The 14,800-nt window shown below is 46.6% G+C and overlaps 1 protein-coding gene across 1 annotated transcript in view; it reads right to left on the bottom strand.

The window, feature by feature from the left end:
• KLHL2 (kelch like family member 2) overlaps positions 1 to 14,800 on the bottom strand; it is a 459,367-nt gene that overhangs the window by 126,033 nt on the left and 318,534 nt on the right. The gene's annotated exons all lie outside the window — the stretch shown is intronic.

Raw genomic sequence — 14,800 nt, 5'->3', positions numbered from 1 at the left:
CCGAGAATGCGTTGCTAATGGAATTAACTCCATTACGATTTGACCAGGCTGCCATGCAACATACCCGAGAACCGACCTCCATCAGGTATGCAACCTATGTCTGTCTCCTGATCATCGTGAGGCGGACTGTGAAGTGTATCAATCTTTTCAATCGAAAAAGACATTGCAGGACCGTCGGGAGCGTCGCAGAGAAATGCAGCACAAAGAGATTGAAGAGACACCAGACATCTTCGGCCAAGATGTCGAAAAGGAACAAGAAGAGCCTCACGAGGCCTCTGCAGCAGAGGAGGATGCCTTTTCCATCCATGACTCTGAGTCAGGTTCTGCTTCCGATCCAACCTCGACTCTAGACTCCAAATACAAGATCTTTCTTTGGGCCAGCCAACAGTGGGTACACCTGCCCCTCTTCCCCCTTCCAAAAATGATTCCGTTTCGACTGACTCTTCGACTACTGGGCCACCACTGCCACCAGACCATGGTAAGCACCAATCATCTGCTTTGGACTTCCAGCCCTTGTGCTCGGCACTGAAATCCAAGGCGAAACAGATGGCGCCCTCACTGAGTGGATCAAACTCGGCACTGAGTCGACCATTAGATTCTTTGGCTCTGAGCAAGCAGCCACCACTGCCTTCAGCTCTGCCCTCTTTGGATCTGAAAAAAAAGCTTGCTTTAGCACCAAAAACCTCGGCTTCTACATCAAACTTGCCTCTAGAACCCATCCTCCAGGTCATGCTGGAAAGGGTCGATCCAAAGCAGAAAAAGCTGCATATACAGCCTCGAACCGGCCGTATTTTAACCCAGCCTCTGAACTCAGAGTCTAAATCATCTAAGCACCAGCTTTCCTTTGCGAAGCCCATAGAAGGTCCAGAACCTGATAAAAAGCAGAAGAACATTGCAACAAGTACCTTGCATCCTCCTTTTCCTACTTCTCCACCACCTCCACTCTCTTCTTCACAACCACCATCACCACATGATTCACATCGTGAGCCAGAAGGCTTCACACCACAGGGGACTCAACAGTCTCTTAGTCAGGATCAGGGGGGTAGGAGAAAATCCATATTCACAGCCCACAGACCCCTGGGATAATTATAAGGTTGATCCCTGTGGGAAACTGACCCAGATCTCTACCAGGCCAGACCTTCATCCCCACCTGATGCTTCGTCTTTCCAAGACCTCATCACTAGGACAACAGCCTAATACCAGGTTCCTCTACACAAAGACCCTATTGAGGATGATTTCCTCTTCGAAATCTTGTTTATTACACATAGAGCATGTCAATATCTGCCTATGCTTAAAGGTATTCTTAGACATTCAGATGACATTTTCAAAGACCCAGTGCACGCATGTATAATCCCATCTAGGGTTGAAAAAAAGTATACACCTCTCCCTCAGTCTATTTACATTAGGGTCAGCTCTTTATATACTCATTAGTTGTCTCTAAGCCCCGTAAAAGAGCTAATTCTCAATCTTCAGCAGATGGTTTGCCACCTGCTAAGGAATCCAAACTTATTGATGCTTCAGGGAAGCGGGTAGCAGCTCAATCCTCCAATCAATGGAGGATTGCTAACACTCAAGCCCGTTCAGCAAGATAAGACAGGGCACATTGGATTAAAAAGGGGTCATGAAATTGTACATAAGGAAAAGTTAGTTTCTAAAAATTTCATTAAATGTGCTTTAGACTCAGCCACCAGAGGCGCCAGATGGGTCAACACAAGTGGTTTATTGTGTAGACATGCTTGGCAACATATCGCTGGTTTCAAGCCAGAAGTGCAACAAAAATGATTAAAGGTACCTTTTGATAAATAACACCCATTTGGTCCCCAAGTGGACCAAGCATTGGAAAATATGAAAAAAGGACACAAAAGTAGCTAAATCGATTGGGGTGTTACAAACCCCTGCTTCGCGTGGCTCCTTTCAGCGTCCCTTCTACAAACAGGGTGCCAAAGCAACATCACCTGATGCCTCTGCCTTCTCCTGCAGACAACAACAAACATCTCTCTCCAGGGGATACTACAGGGGTAATTACAGAGGTAAAAATTCAAAAGGTTGAGGTAGGGGTGCCTCACAATCCTCTGCCCCCTCCACCTCCAGACAGTGACTCTCTGCTCATCCCCGATCACTTAACACCTGTCGGGGGACGACTGCAACATTTCTTCCCCGTCTGGAAAACCATAAACTCAGATCAATGGGTGTTGGACATTATCCAACATGGTTATTGTCTGGAGCTCATAAATACACCTCCAAACATTCCATTTCACAGAGACAATCTTTCCACAGAACATCAAAATCTGCTCAAACAGGAAGTGGAGGCTCTTTTCCTCAAAGAAGCCAAATAGCAAGTACCTCTTCAACATCAAGATACAGGAGTTTACTCCCTGCACTTTCTAATTCCCCCAAAAGACAGCTCACTACAGCCTATATCAGGTCTCAGGCCCTTAAATCACTACATACTATCAGAACCCTTCCACATTGTTACTCTTCAAGATGTAATTCCACTGTTTCAGGTAGGCAACTTTATGTCAGCACTAGAGGATGCTTACTTACACATTCAAATCCATTCAGCTCATTGCAAATACTTCCGATTTGTTATAGCTGTAAAGCATCATCAGTTCAAAGTACTTCTATTCGGTGTCACTACTGCATCAAGGGTGTTCCCCAAATGTCTAGCAGATGTAGCAGAACACCTGAGCAGACAAAACATTCAAGTCTTCCCATACCTAGACAACTGGCTCATCAAAACCAGTACTCCTCTCCTGTATCAACAACATACTCAAAATACTCTCCATCTGTTACATCAACTAAGATTTACAGTAAACCTACAGAAATCACACCTTCAACCCTTACAGATTCAATCATATCTAGGTGCCTTCCTGAACACACAGTTGGGGTTAGCATATCCAAATTTGGCCAGAATCCAAAACATAAAGACGCTGCTACAGCAGTTTCAACCCAATCAACACATAACAGCCAAAACAGTTATGATACTCTTTGGCATGATCGCATATTGCATAACCATAGTACCAAATGCTCGACTACATATGCGACGCTGCAAGAATGCCTGCTGCGCCAATGGTCTCAATCACAGGGTCAGTGAAAAAATCTAGTGTTGGTGGACAGCCACACTCTTCGCTCACTGCAGTGGTGGAACACACAAAATTTGTCAAAAGGACGGCCATTCCTCAACCCTGTACCCCAGATAATTCTCACAGCGGATGTATCCCTTACAGGATGGGGTGCTCCCTTTCAAGATGTCACAGTTCAGGGTCTCTGGGATTCCAGTAACCTCAACTACCTCAAGCTTCTAGCTGTTCACCTAGCACTGAAAGCCTTTTTAACTCATCTGACAGGAAAGGTTGTCTTGGTCAGGAACGGACAACATGGCAACAATGTACTATTTACAAAAGCAAAGGGGGGGGGACTCTCTCTACACTTATCACACCTATCTCCAACGATTTGGCGTTGGGCAATACCTCAAAACATCCATCTGCTGGCAGGACACCTCCCAGGGATAGGCAACCACTTTTCCGAACTTTGCAGGATGCAGCAATAAGCTCAGGAGTAGGAACTCCATCTACAATTCTTTCTCCCATACTTTTGCAAGCGAGGCTTTCCACAAATAGACCTATTCACAACTGCAGACAACACAAAATGTCCAGACTTCGCCTCCAGGTTCCACACCCACTATCCAAAGACAATACTCTATGGATGAACTGGTCAGGGATATCTGCCTTCGCTTTTACGCCTCTCCCTCTTTTTCTGTTTGTGGTACAGGAGCTCAGGCAAATGTCTCTCACCCTCATTCTAATAGCTCCTACTTCTTCTCGCCAACCATGCATGGTTAACTACACTACTCAAACTCTCAGTAGATCCCCATCAGAAGCTTCCCCTCAACCCGGAACTTCTCACTCAGAATCATGTAAAAATCAGGCACCCAAATCCAAAAGAACTAAACCATGCGATTGGGCTCCTGAGGTCATAGAAGTTAGATACCTTAATCTTCCCCATGAATGTATGACCTTTATTAAAGAAGCACATAGACCTACTACTAGAGCATATTAGACAGCAAAGTGGAAGAGATTTTTTTCTAGTGTTACAATAAACAAGTTAATCCATTTGATGCAACTGTGGTACCTTCTTCATTGGCAAACCTCGGTCCTTGCTTACACTTCCACACGTCTACATCTATCTGCAGTTGCTGCCATTCTACAAAACAGATTGCATTTGTCCTTGTTCATGGAAGGCCTTAAAAGAGTGACTCCACCTAGAGTTCCACCTGCAACAACATGGAATCTCAATAGAGTGCATACCAGACTTATGGGCCCACCATTTGAACCACTACACAACTGTTCCCTGCAAATATTGCTTTGGAAGGTTGCTTTTTTAGTAGCCATTACATACTTAGATATTTAGACGTGTTAGTGAGCTCCAGGCACTAAACTTGGAAGAACCTTTCTTCTAACTATACAGAGATAAGGTAGTCCTTAGAACCAACCCAAAAGTTCTTCCAAAAGTGGTTTCAGGTTTCCACCTCAATCAGTTAATTTTCATATTTTCTTTCCACAATCACATTCAGTAGTGGAAAGCGCTCTTCATACCCTAGATGTCAAAAGAGTTCTAATGTACTATATTGACAGAACTAAAGAGATTCGTAAAGCAAAACAACTCTTTGCTGCTTTTGCACCCCCTCACATTGGAAAGCCCATTTCTAAACCAAGCGGTACAAAAGGGGGTGGTGATGGGTGGAGCATCTGAACCAATCAAACACTCACACCCAGTCAACCGATCTGAGTTAATCCATCACCGTTCTTTAGCCCACTCTGCCACCTCAGTTCAGACATGGCCATATGCAAATCAGTCTGACCCTGTGCCTCATGGGAACAGTCCAGCCCGAACTGCCAAGCCATGCCTTCCCTGGACCGGAAACATGCTTCCTAGGACCGTTTTCTGGCATTACAGCCGTCTTCAGCCAGTCTTGCTTGAATCCAGTGGCAAAGTGAGCAAGGGACTCACATCTGAGCATACCCTGCCAACTTATGGCGAACAAAGCGGTACAAAAGGGGGTGGTGATGGACGAAGCATTTGAACCAATCAAACACTCACACCCAGTCAACCGATATGAGTTAATCCATCACCGTTCTTTAGCCCACTCTGCCACCCCAGTTCAGACATGGCCATATGCAAATCAGTCTGACCCTGTGCCTCATGGGAACAGTCCAGCCCGAACTGCCAAGCCATGCCTTCCATGGACCGGAAACAAGCTGGGGCTAATGCCTTGACTAACTGGAATTTCCTCAAAAGGGAATATTTGACAAAGGGTTGTGAACACTAAGTATCTTAACCTTCTCTCATTCTCTGTTGAGAATTCTCTGCTAGGTGCACATTTGTTAAATTTCTTTTACAAGGTATGTTATTTGTTTGTAGTATTGAAAGCTGAATACTTTTATTCACTATACTATACACAGACGTATGCAGGCGGAGTTATATTGTAATTTGCAAACATCCTAGCAGTAGTGTGAATACGTACTCCATAGACTCCACAACCTTTTGTTTGCTATGAATAAGTCCAACATAACCATTGTGCCCTATACTGTAGACTGCCGATGTTCCTAACTGGCATCACATGGTACACTGCACCACCATCTAGGCAACAGATTTAAATTGAGCATCAACACGAACATCTATTCAAGAATCACATATTTCTTTTGCGTCTCGTAGGACCAAGACACGGGGTACTGTGCACCCAGATAGAAAGTATGACTGAAGGTCATCAAGGCTGATAAAATACCAAGTGAAAGCTCCATTCGTAATACTGTGAGAGGTTTCTGCCTTTCGAAGGCTGTTCAAGCAAACTTGCTGACAGTCTAGCTGAGTATCCTCCTCTGCCTTCTGATGAACATGTGAAGACAGGCAGATCTCAAGGACAGGTACCCCTTGCACAACCGCAGTGGTAAGAGCCTCCACCCTGGTAGAGTGGGCTCTCGGACCTTCTAGGGGCTGCTTCTCAGCCAGTTAGTAGCAGATCTTAATTCAGGCAGTTGTCCAGTTATACTCTTCTGTACAATCTTTACTTTCTCTGCTCCAGAAAAGTTTATGTGGACCTCAGGAGTCCAACCAATGGAGTCTCTCCTCCTCATTCGAGGGGTGAGGGAAAGCAAAGCACACTAGTAGACTGATGCATTACCCAACATGGAAGGGAATCATGTCTTTAGGCAATAAGGTTGCCCTAGTCCTCAACATAAATTTGTCTGGGGAAAAAAGTTGTTTAGTGCAGTTGCACTGAGAGTGCCTGTAGTTCATTCATGTTATCAAGCTTACATAATAGCAATAAAAAAGTCAGTCTTCAAGGTAAGGAGATGCAGTGAGTAGCCGCGCGTCGACTCAAAGTGCGTACACATGAGGAATGTTAAGAACACGTTAAGGTAACAGATGGTTTGGAAGGAAATATGTATGCTATACCGAAACATATATGTTACACCTTTAATAAATCAAAATCAAGTGTAATCAATGAGCCATTGATGACATCCCTGAGGCACTCTATGTGGTGTATTCTTCCAAGCAATTCACAAAGAAAATAATTACTGCTTTACATTATATATTTTTTAATTGTATTCCAAAGTTGATATTAGTTTCATATCCATTTGTGGAAAGATTTCAAGAACATTCAAGATTCAAAAATGCAGATTGGTAAATTCCGCTCCAATGCATTTCGGGCCACCGCCCTTCATCGGGGAGCATTTTGTTTGAAAGTTCACGAAGTTCCGGACGCCGAAGGCGGCATTGTTTAACCGGATGGTTTCCACAGCGTTTGGAAATAGGCCGCCCTTCATCGGTGAGCATTTTGTTTGAAAGTTCACGAAGTTCCGGACGCCGAAGGCGGCTTTGTTTAACCGGATGGTTTCCACGGCGTTTGGAAATTTGGTATTTCCAAACGCCGTGGAAACCATCCGGTTAAACAAAGCCGCCTTCGGCGTCCGGAACTTCGTGAACTTTCAAACAAAATGCTCCCCGATGAAGGGCGGTGGCCCGAAATGCATTGGGGCGGAATTTAACAATCTGCATTTTTGAATCTTGAATGTTCTTGAAATCTTTCCACAAATGGATATGAAACTAATATCAACTTTGGAATACAATTAAAAAATATATACTGAAAAGCAGTAATTATTTTCTTTGTGAATTGCTTGGAAGAATACACCACATAGAGTGCCTCAGGGATGTCATCAATGGCTCATTGATTACACTTGATTTGGATTGTTAATTACTTGCTCGAGAGTGATGGGCGACACCTAAGAGCACCTAACATTTTTTTACTTTTTTCTTGAAGCATTATCAACAGCTGTGCACGGCTCTATATACTTTTATACACCTTTAATAAATCTCATAACAACAGGTGATTTGAAAGGATGGTTGGTGTGGTAAATGTAAAAAGGCTAAAAGGGCCAAGAAATACCTTTAATAGTGCCCAATGCAAGGCATTACTGAGCTAAAGACAGAACAAACAAAAAAGGCCATCCGAAAGCTTTTCTTGTAAAGGGTCTGTATTCCAGGGAGCGCAATACATCACAAATTTGTCCCAGTGTCCGACATAAATGTTTTTCTTGGAATTGTGCCTGGCGACAAGGCTGACATCCATCACCTCAGTTGACAAATACATGCAATCAGTCTAGTGAGTTTCCATGCATTGGGGATTCAAGTAGAGGCAGGAAGTCATCCCATAGAGGCAACCTGACCGGAGGACAGATGCTCATGCTCAGTAGTTCAAGGTACCACACTCTTCTGGACAGGGCCCCAGGATGACATGGGCACAATTGCTCTTGATCTTTTTCAGAACTTGGGGCAGGAGAGGAAGAGGCTTGAAGGAGTACAGGAGACAGTTGTTCCATTCCAGCTACAATGCACCTCATAAGGCGCATTCCTACAGAAGCTCTAATGTGCAAAATTGTAGAGACTGCATGTTCTCAACAGTGGTGAAGAGACCTTGGGAGACTTCTACCCACTGGTGCACGACACCACAGGATGCAAACGTCACTTGTGACCCACCAGACAACACATGTTAAGTTAATACCCTATGGAGTGCATAGACCCCCTCAGGTGATTGGTGACCAGAAAGATGCTGTGGAACTCTCACCACATCCAGTGTTTGTGAGAAAGTGGTTCTGACCCTCTCAGCCGCCCAGCTTTTTTGCATTTTGAACACCTTATTGTTGAGCTTTTACTGTGGGAGAGCATCATAAGCTGGGACTCACCCACAGTGAACTCATGATAAAACAGACTGCATGTGGATTGAATTGATGTCCCCCTTGTGAGAGAAGGTTGCTGCGCTGCAGCCGGGGTAAGGGGCACCAAACTGGTTACATGGAGACAAGTGTGCACACACGTGTACAACCGTGTAAGGGCTGCTTTGGGGAGATTCCTGTCGCGCATAGCCCAGGAGCAGGTACAGATAAAATGGTGTGGCAGGAATTATGCAGAGTTGGGTGGTGACATGGAATAGGCTTTATAATGAGGGGAGTCACATGTTAGGGAAAGTCAGTGTGCTTTACTGTTTTCCCTGTAGGAACACTCCAGTACTCTCCTATGAAGATGGGAACCACATGGGTAAGTTTCACTTCCCTAGGGCCTACATAGAGGGGATGTGTCACTGCAGGATAGGGCAGATGAGCCTATCTGCCAGCCACTTCCAAATTCTTTTAAAAGGTCTTGCACAAGAAGAGGAGCTCTCTCTGGGGTGTGGTCTGCTGAGGAAGACTAAAGTTGGAGCTTGGTGCCATGGGCAGTTGGAAAGAGGAACCCCCTGACTGTTCCAGGACCTTGGACGGCACCTGTGAGGGAGTGCCAGACCAGTGAGGATAAGCCTGGGCCTCTGCGCAAGGAGAGGAGAGCCAAGTGAAAGGCTGGCGCAGGCAGGCAGTGAAGATAGCTCCCTGTTGAGTTCACCCTCTTGGAAGCTAGGAGGGTGAAGGAAAGTGCTCCAGATGGCTAGGGCTGGCCATCAAGAGCAAGAAGAGGCCGAAATGGTGAAAATTGGCCACCTGGGGGCTGAGATACGCCCCCCAGAAGGTAGTCGACCTTTGTCCTCCAATGGGACTGATGAAGTGCATGGGGCTCCGCCGCCAGTCTTAGATGTGCCCCCAGTTGTCCAGGTCCCGGGGGCTGCCCCCAGAAGAAGAAAAAGTCAGGTAGCGTGTCTCGCTCCCCGTGAAACTGTACCCAAGGGGGTGTCAGGAGCCGACCCTGGCCCCCAAAGACACTGGAGGGAGGGGTGCGCCGTCACACCCACTACGAAGAGATTTCTGGGCCCTGGGACCTCCAACTCCACACCCTGCCAAATTCGAAGAGGGGATCACAGTCACGCTCCCCGTGAAGATCTTGAGGGCCTGGGATTCCCAACTCCAGGCCCCGGTATCTGCGGCAAGAAGCAGGAGGAGTGCCGTCGCACTATCCCCCCTGGAGGGAGAAGCCAAGCCGGAGAGCGCCATCGCGCTCCCCCTAAAGAAAACCCCCGCAGAACAGGCAGAAGTTGGAGAGCGCCATTGTGCTCCCGTGAAGATGTCCCTAGGGCCCGGGACCCCAACTCCGGGCCCGGTGTGTGGAAGGAAGAGGGGGGAGTGCCGCCGTACTTCAACCGCCGGTGAAGGAACAGCCTCCGTGTCTGACCGCAGGAGCGTGCAAACCAAAAAGGGCATGCCGGCTCCCGATGCAGCACACAAGGGTGTGGGCAAGATGAGGAGCGGGCAGGTGTGGCCGGGGGTGGGCTCCCTGAGCTGCCAGGAAGACCTCACCTGAGAGGAACGGGATCCGGGTGGGACCGGGCCCCCACCTAAGAACAGTTGCGGCGTGAGGCTGCCCACGATTGCAGTGCGGCTCTCCCCGCTCTCTTCACGGGCAGGAGCAAATTTCCCCATAATGCCTTGCAGGAAAAGCAGATTGTCCTCTATGTGTGGTGACCCCAGGAGGGCGGGGTCACCACTAAGTGGATGTAAAGGTGCAGTGGGAGATGCAGGAGCATGTAGACTCCTCCAGCACGAAGTTTGGAAGTCCCACACTAAGTCCCAGGGGACTCAACGGAAATAGCCTCTCAAGGTCTCAGCCATGCTCCAACAGCAACCTGAGGCTGAAACTTTTGTTCTTCAGCTGGGGGTGTGTTTGGGACTGCATCAAGGCGTGAAGGGCTGAACTGGGGATGTCTGGAGATGAGCATCTTCTGGAGGTGAAGAGGTGCAATTGCACCAGAGGTGCAGTTACCTGATGTTGTTTCTTTTGAGGGACTGGAAGTCACATGTGTAATGTGAAATCATAAGCAAAGTGGGGTTACGTTGCTGGACATTCCTGCTAGGGTGTCTGGCTGTACATGCTTAATCCTGTGATTATAATGGTGATGCCTTTTAGGGGCTTTAATTGCCATGCTTTATAAATGTTATCAGATATGAAAAATACTGTCCATCTAAGTGATGGTTAAACATGTATTCTTGCTCTGCATTAGGTGAAGAACAACCCAGACTGTTAGCCACTAAGATGTAGAGGTGTATACTGTATGGTCAGTATGAGATGCTCAGTCAGAAGTCACCATGGCAGGTGTGCCCATTTTAAATGATTGTTGAGATAATGGGGTGGGTCGCCAATGGGATGTGCCAGTGGGCAAAGCCCTCACTCCAAGTTATTGTCAACCTACTGCATTAGGGGGCAAGATGATGTGCATACATGGGAGTGGTGGTACTAGACCCCACCCCGCCTGCGGGAGGGATGGGAATGTTATGCAATGTCACACAGTAATTCCAACAGCTTATGTACAATTGTAAATTGATGCATATTATTGAGTAGTGTGTGTGTGTAATAAGTATACTCTTTCTTTTTATAAAGAAAGTGTAGACTGGACAATCAATTATTGAGTGTTATTTCTGCTTACTTGTAAATGGTGATTACTAGCCCACACCACCTCCCTTGAGTAATCCTTAGACTGTTCTGCAACGCTACCCTCTGAGAGTCAAGCGCAACGATGGAGTGTTTGGTTCCCAGTGAAGGACAAATGTAGTCGTGTTATTTCTGCAGGCCTCACAGATACTGCCTGGTTTTCCAACAGTGGTGCAAAGCCTCCTGGCACTGGACTCAAGTCCTCACCCTACCCTGCCTGTTGCAGTACCACATGGCAAAGGTGTTGTCTGTGAGAAACTGCACCAGTCTCCCCTTGATAGATTGCAGTGAGACCGTCCGGTCCAGACAAATGGCCCACACCTCCAGTAAACTGAAGTGGAGCTAGCCATGTACTGGAGATTAGAGCCCTCTGATCTCCATCTCCCCTCAGTGACCTCCCGCTCCCAACCCAGAAGTGATGTGTCCATCACCACTATTGGCTCTGGATAGGAAGGGCCTACCGCAGGACGACCTGCGGTTAGTTGGTCAGCTACCACTGCAGTTCTTGAGATGCTTCTGAGAGATCTTGATGGTGTCAGAAAGGTGGCCTTGATGCTGAGGCCACAGGAACTTCAAGTTAAACTGTTGAGCTTGCATGTGCTACCTAGAGTGGTTGACAAGGAGGGCGCACAAGGCTAATAGGCAAAGAGGCCTCAGAGCCAATTTCACATGGATCCAGGATGGAGCCTTAAACATAAAAATCATTGCTCAAATATTTTGGCCTTGTCACTATGGAGAGAAAGCCCAGAATTCCACCATATCCAGGATTGCCCTAATGAACATAAACCTGAGATAAGGAATCAGATGAGACTTTGGCTTGTTACAGGTGAAACCCAACAATGTTATTGGTTCCGCGTTTGTCCACAGCCAGTCGCTGATGTATGGGACTGCAGCAATTTTCAACCTCCAATGATGGGCCGCAACCACTGCCATTACTTTTGTTAATACCAAAGGGGCACAGGATAGGCCGAAGTGAACTACAAGCAAATTGACAATGCTCCAGCCCACATTGAACCACAAGTAATGCCAATGGGACTGTGGGACAGCTATATGAACATATGGGTCCTGCAATTCCAAGGACACCATTCATTCACCCAGGTCCAGAGCAGATAGGATCTGGGCCAATGTGAGCATTTTGAATCTGTCCTTCTGTAGGAAGGAGACGAGGGTACAGCGGTTCAAGATAGGCCTGGGGCCCCCAATCTTTTTTAAGATGAGTAGATAGCAAGAGTAGCAATTTCCGTCTTTCTCTGCATTTAGTGCCCGCTCTATGGTACCTATGGAGAGCAACAGATGTACTTTCTGTAGCAGTACAGACAGACACTCTTCTGAAATCCATTTTTATGCAGGAGGGATACTGCACGGAGAAGAAAGAAAAGGTATGGCATAACCTTTTTGAATCATTTGACAAGAGCTATCTGTTAGATGTGATGGATTGTTAACTTAGAAGGATGTGCCAGATCCTGCCTCCCACTTGTAGGGCATTTAGCACTGAGTGAAAACTAAAGCAGATTATTGGTGGCTGCAGCAGGGGATGAGGAGTTGGAAGGCCGATAACCCTGCTGGCCTACACATTGACTGCCCTACTCACCATATGCAGGCCTGAAAGGGATCTGCTTTTATATATGTAGTTGGGAACGATGCCTCTGTCTATAAGCCAGCCCTCTGGAATAGTCCCTAAATTTCTAGAACTTGTGGTGGAATTGATTGGTAGGGGCTTACAGCCCCAAGGAACATACAGCAGCTCTACTGTCTTTAAAGCATTCCAAAGCAGAGTATGCTTTCTTACCAAAGTTGCAGTATCCATCGGCGAAGACTGCATATTGCCTGAGAACACAGTGGACGTCATTCAAGCATGTTGATGAAGGACCACACTGGGACCAACCGCACTGCCAAGGCAATCTAAGGAATCCAAACCTGCATGGATTGCATATTTCTCCACTTCTTGCACATCATTTATCATCTGGGCCAAAGAGGCCCTACTTCTTTATAGTCCTGAAAGCGTCTTTTAATGTGCTTGAAATGGTACCCCTTATTGCCTCATAAGGAGAAGATGGAGATTGTCTCTTATTGAGTCACTTTGTTCCAACAGTCCCACGTACACCATCCGTATTCCTTTTCATACAAATGGATGGGTTGGAGCTACACAACCTTGGGCTTTCCCTTTATTTAACTTTCCTTGTAACAACTCTGAGAATTGTCCTAGTTTTAAGCAATCTATGCGGAAAGTTCTTGAGTTTTGATTGGCATGTGACTTTGTGTGAATGCAGCAACAAGTCAAACAACAATAACCACTGACCTCCCATTTCTTTGTTGTTTCAGGTGACAATTTGATGGGTGCTTTTTTTAGTCAACAAAGGGAGAGACAGGGTTCAAGGGCACTCTCAATCCCCAATTAGTAGATATATCAACAAAGGAAGAGTGTCCGACAGTGTGGCGTAAAAATAGAGATAGCACGTAGAAATATACAGCCAGCTGTGGTTGTTCAAAAAGCTGGCCTAGCTTTCAAGAAAAAAAATCATGGTTTTTTCAAGAAACCCTCACTCACCCTAGTGGTGACATGCTTCATCATCGGGTCCACTGGGGAGATCGAGTACCTCCCCAGTGTGCTACGACGCCAGGAGACTGCGGAGCAGGTTTTGTGAGAGTGAAGAGTGAAAAAAGGGTGTGATTAAAAATGTCAGAGGTTGTCCCAAAAAATCATTTATTTGCTGGTCAACTTGACATATTAAAATTAAGAACTATGTGCAGGGAAACTATCCAAACGAAATATAGGTGTTTCCCTGTTAGGGGAAGGTCAACATGTTTCTGCCCTTTAAGTGTTTGAATTTACAGGGCTTTCGTCAGGACCAGTAAGCGAGTGTTGCCTCAACAGGTATAGGCGCGCTAAGGCCTACCCTGCCGTAGGCAGTGAAAGTTAAAAAGTTGTTCTATGTGTAAAAATTGGTGCGTGAGATACAAACCAAAAGGCTAGGGGATTTTCCTCTATTGCGAGGAGCCCAGAAGTCTGCAGGTGGGTGGAAGACAGACAAACAAACAATACACACAACATAGAAAGAATAGACAGTCATTACTGATCTAGCATTGTTGCCATGCAACTCATAGTGCGGCGTGGTACGTGCTAACAAACCTATCAAAGGCCGTGGCCGTGATGGAATGCATTCTGGAATAGAGGTTGTGCCCAGGAACCACTGTGATGGGCCTCAACTAGAACCAGTATAAAATGCTCTGGCTCAAGACGTTGCACAATTGGTGAGGTAATGTAAATGGAGGCTTGCTGTGCTAAGTCCATCCGTGGGGGAAGCCAGGCGGCTGCCCATAAATATAACATTACCTAGAGTAAGGAAACGGAGGAATGTTCCCCGAAGTGTAAAATGCTGAGCCACGTATTGATAATGTGTAGCCCAGCTGGCCGTGAAATTAGAGAGCTTAAATAGGCACGCTAAATGAGAATATACGTGAAACACTCCTCACTTGTATTCAATATGAGCCACGCCCCATAGATTCAGGGGGGGGGGGGGTGGGAGCGACAATGGCACACCCTGTCAGGGTAAAACAAACAAAAACCGGAGGGGTCAATAAGTCTGGCAAAGACTCACACACACAAAACTTAGCTTGTATTGATGTAAAAGTGGATGGTTGGCCTTACGCCCGCAACGCTCAGCACCCTCTCGGCACCTAGCTGTCCCCCGCTGGATCTCGTGGATCACGAGCGAGGGGCAAGCCCGGCGCTAAGAGTGGGTGGCGTCGGGGCGTTATCCAATAGGAGGCTTTGGTTGACACTGAGGCTTGGAACGCAAGCCCGCGTTACTGAGAACAACGCGCTCGCGTGTCACAACGAGGCTTGAAACGCACGCGTAATGCGCATGCGCGCTAGCAGAGAAAGATTCAG

Source organism: Lissotriton vulgaris, chromosome 3_1 (assembly GCF_964263255.1).
Source record: "Lissotriton vulgaris chromosome 3_1, aLisVul1.2, whole genome shotgun sequence".
NCBI classification, from domain to species: domain Eukaryota; kingdom Metazoa; phylum Chordata; class Amphibia; order Caudata; family Salamandridae; genus Lissotriton; species Lissotriton vulgaris.
The sequence above is the reverse complement of the archived record's forward strand: the minus strand, read 5'-3'. Positions and strand labels throughout refer to the sequence as shown.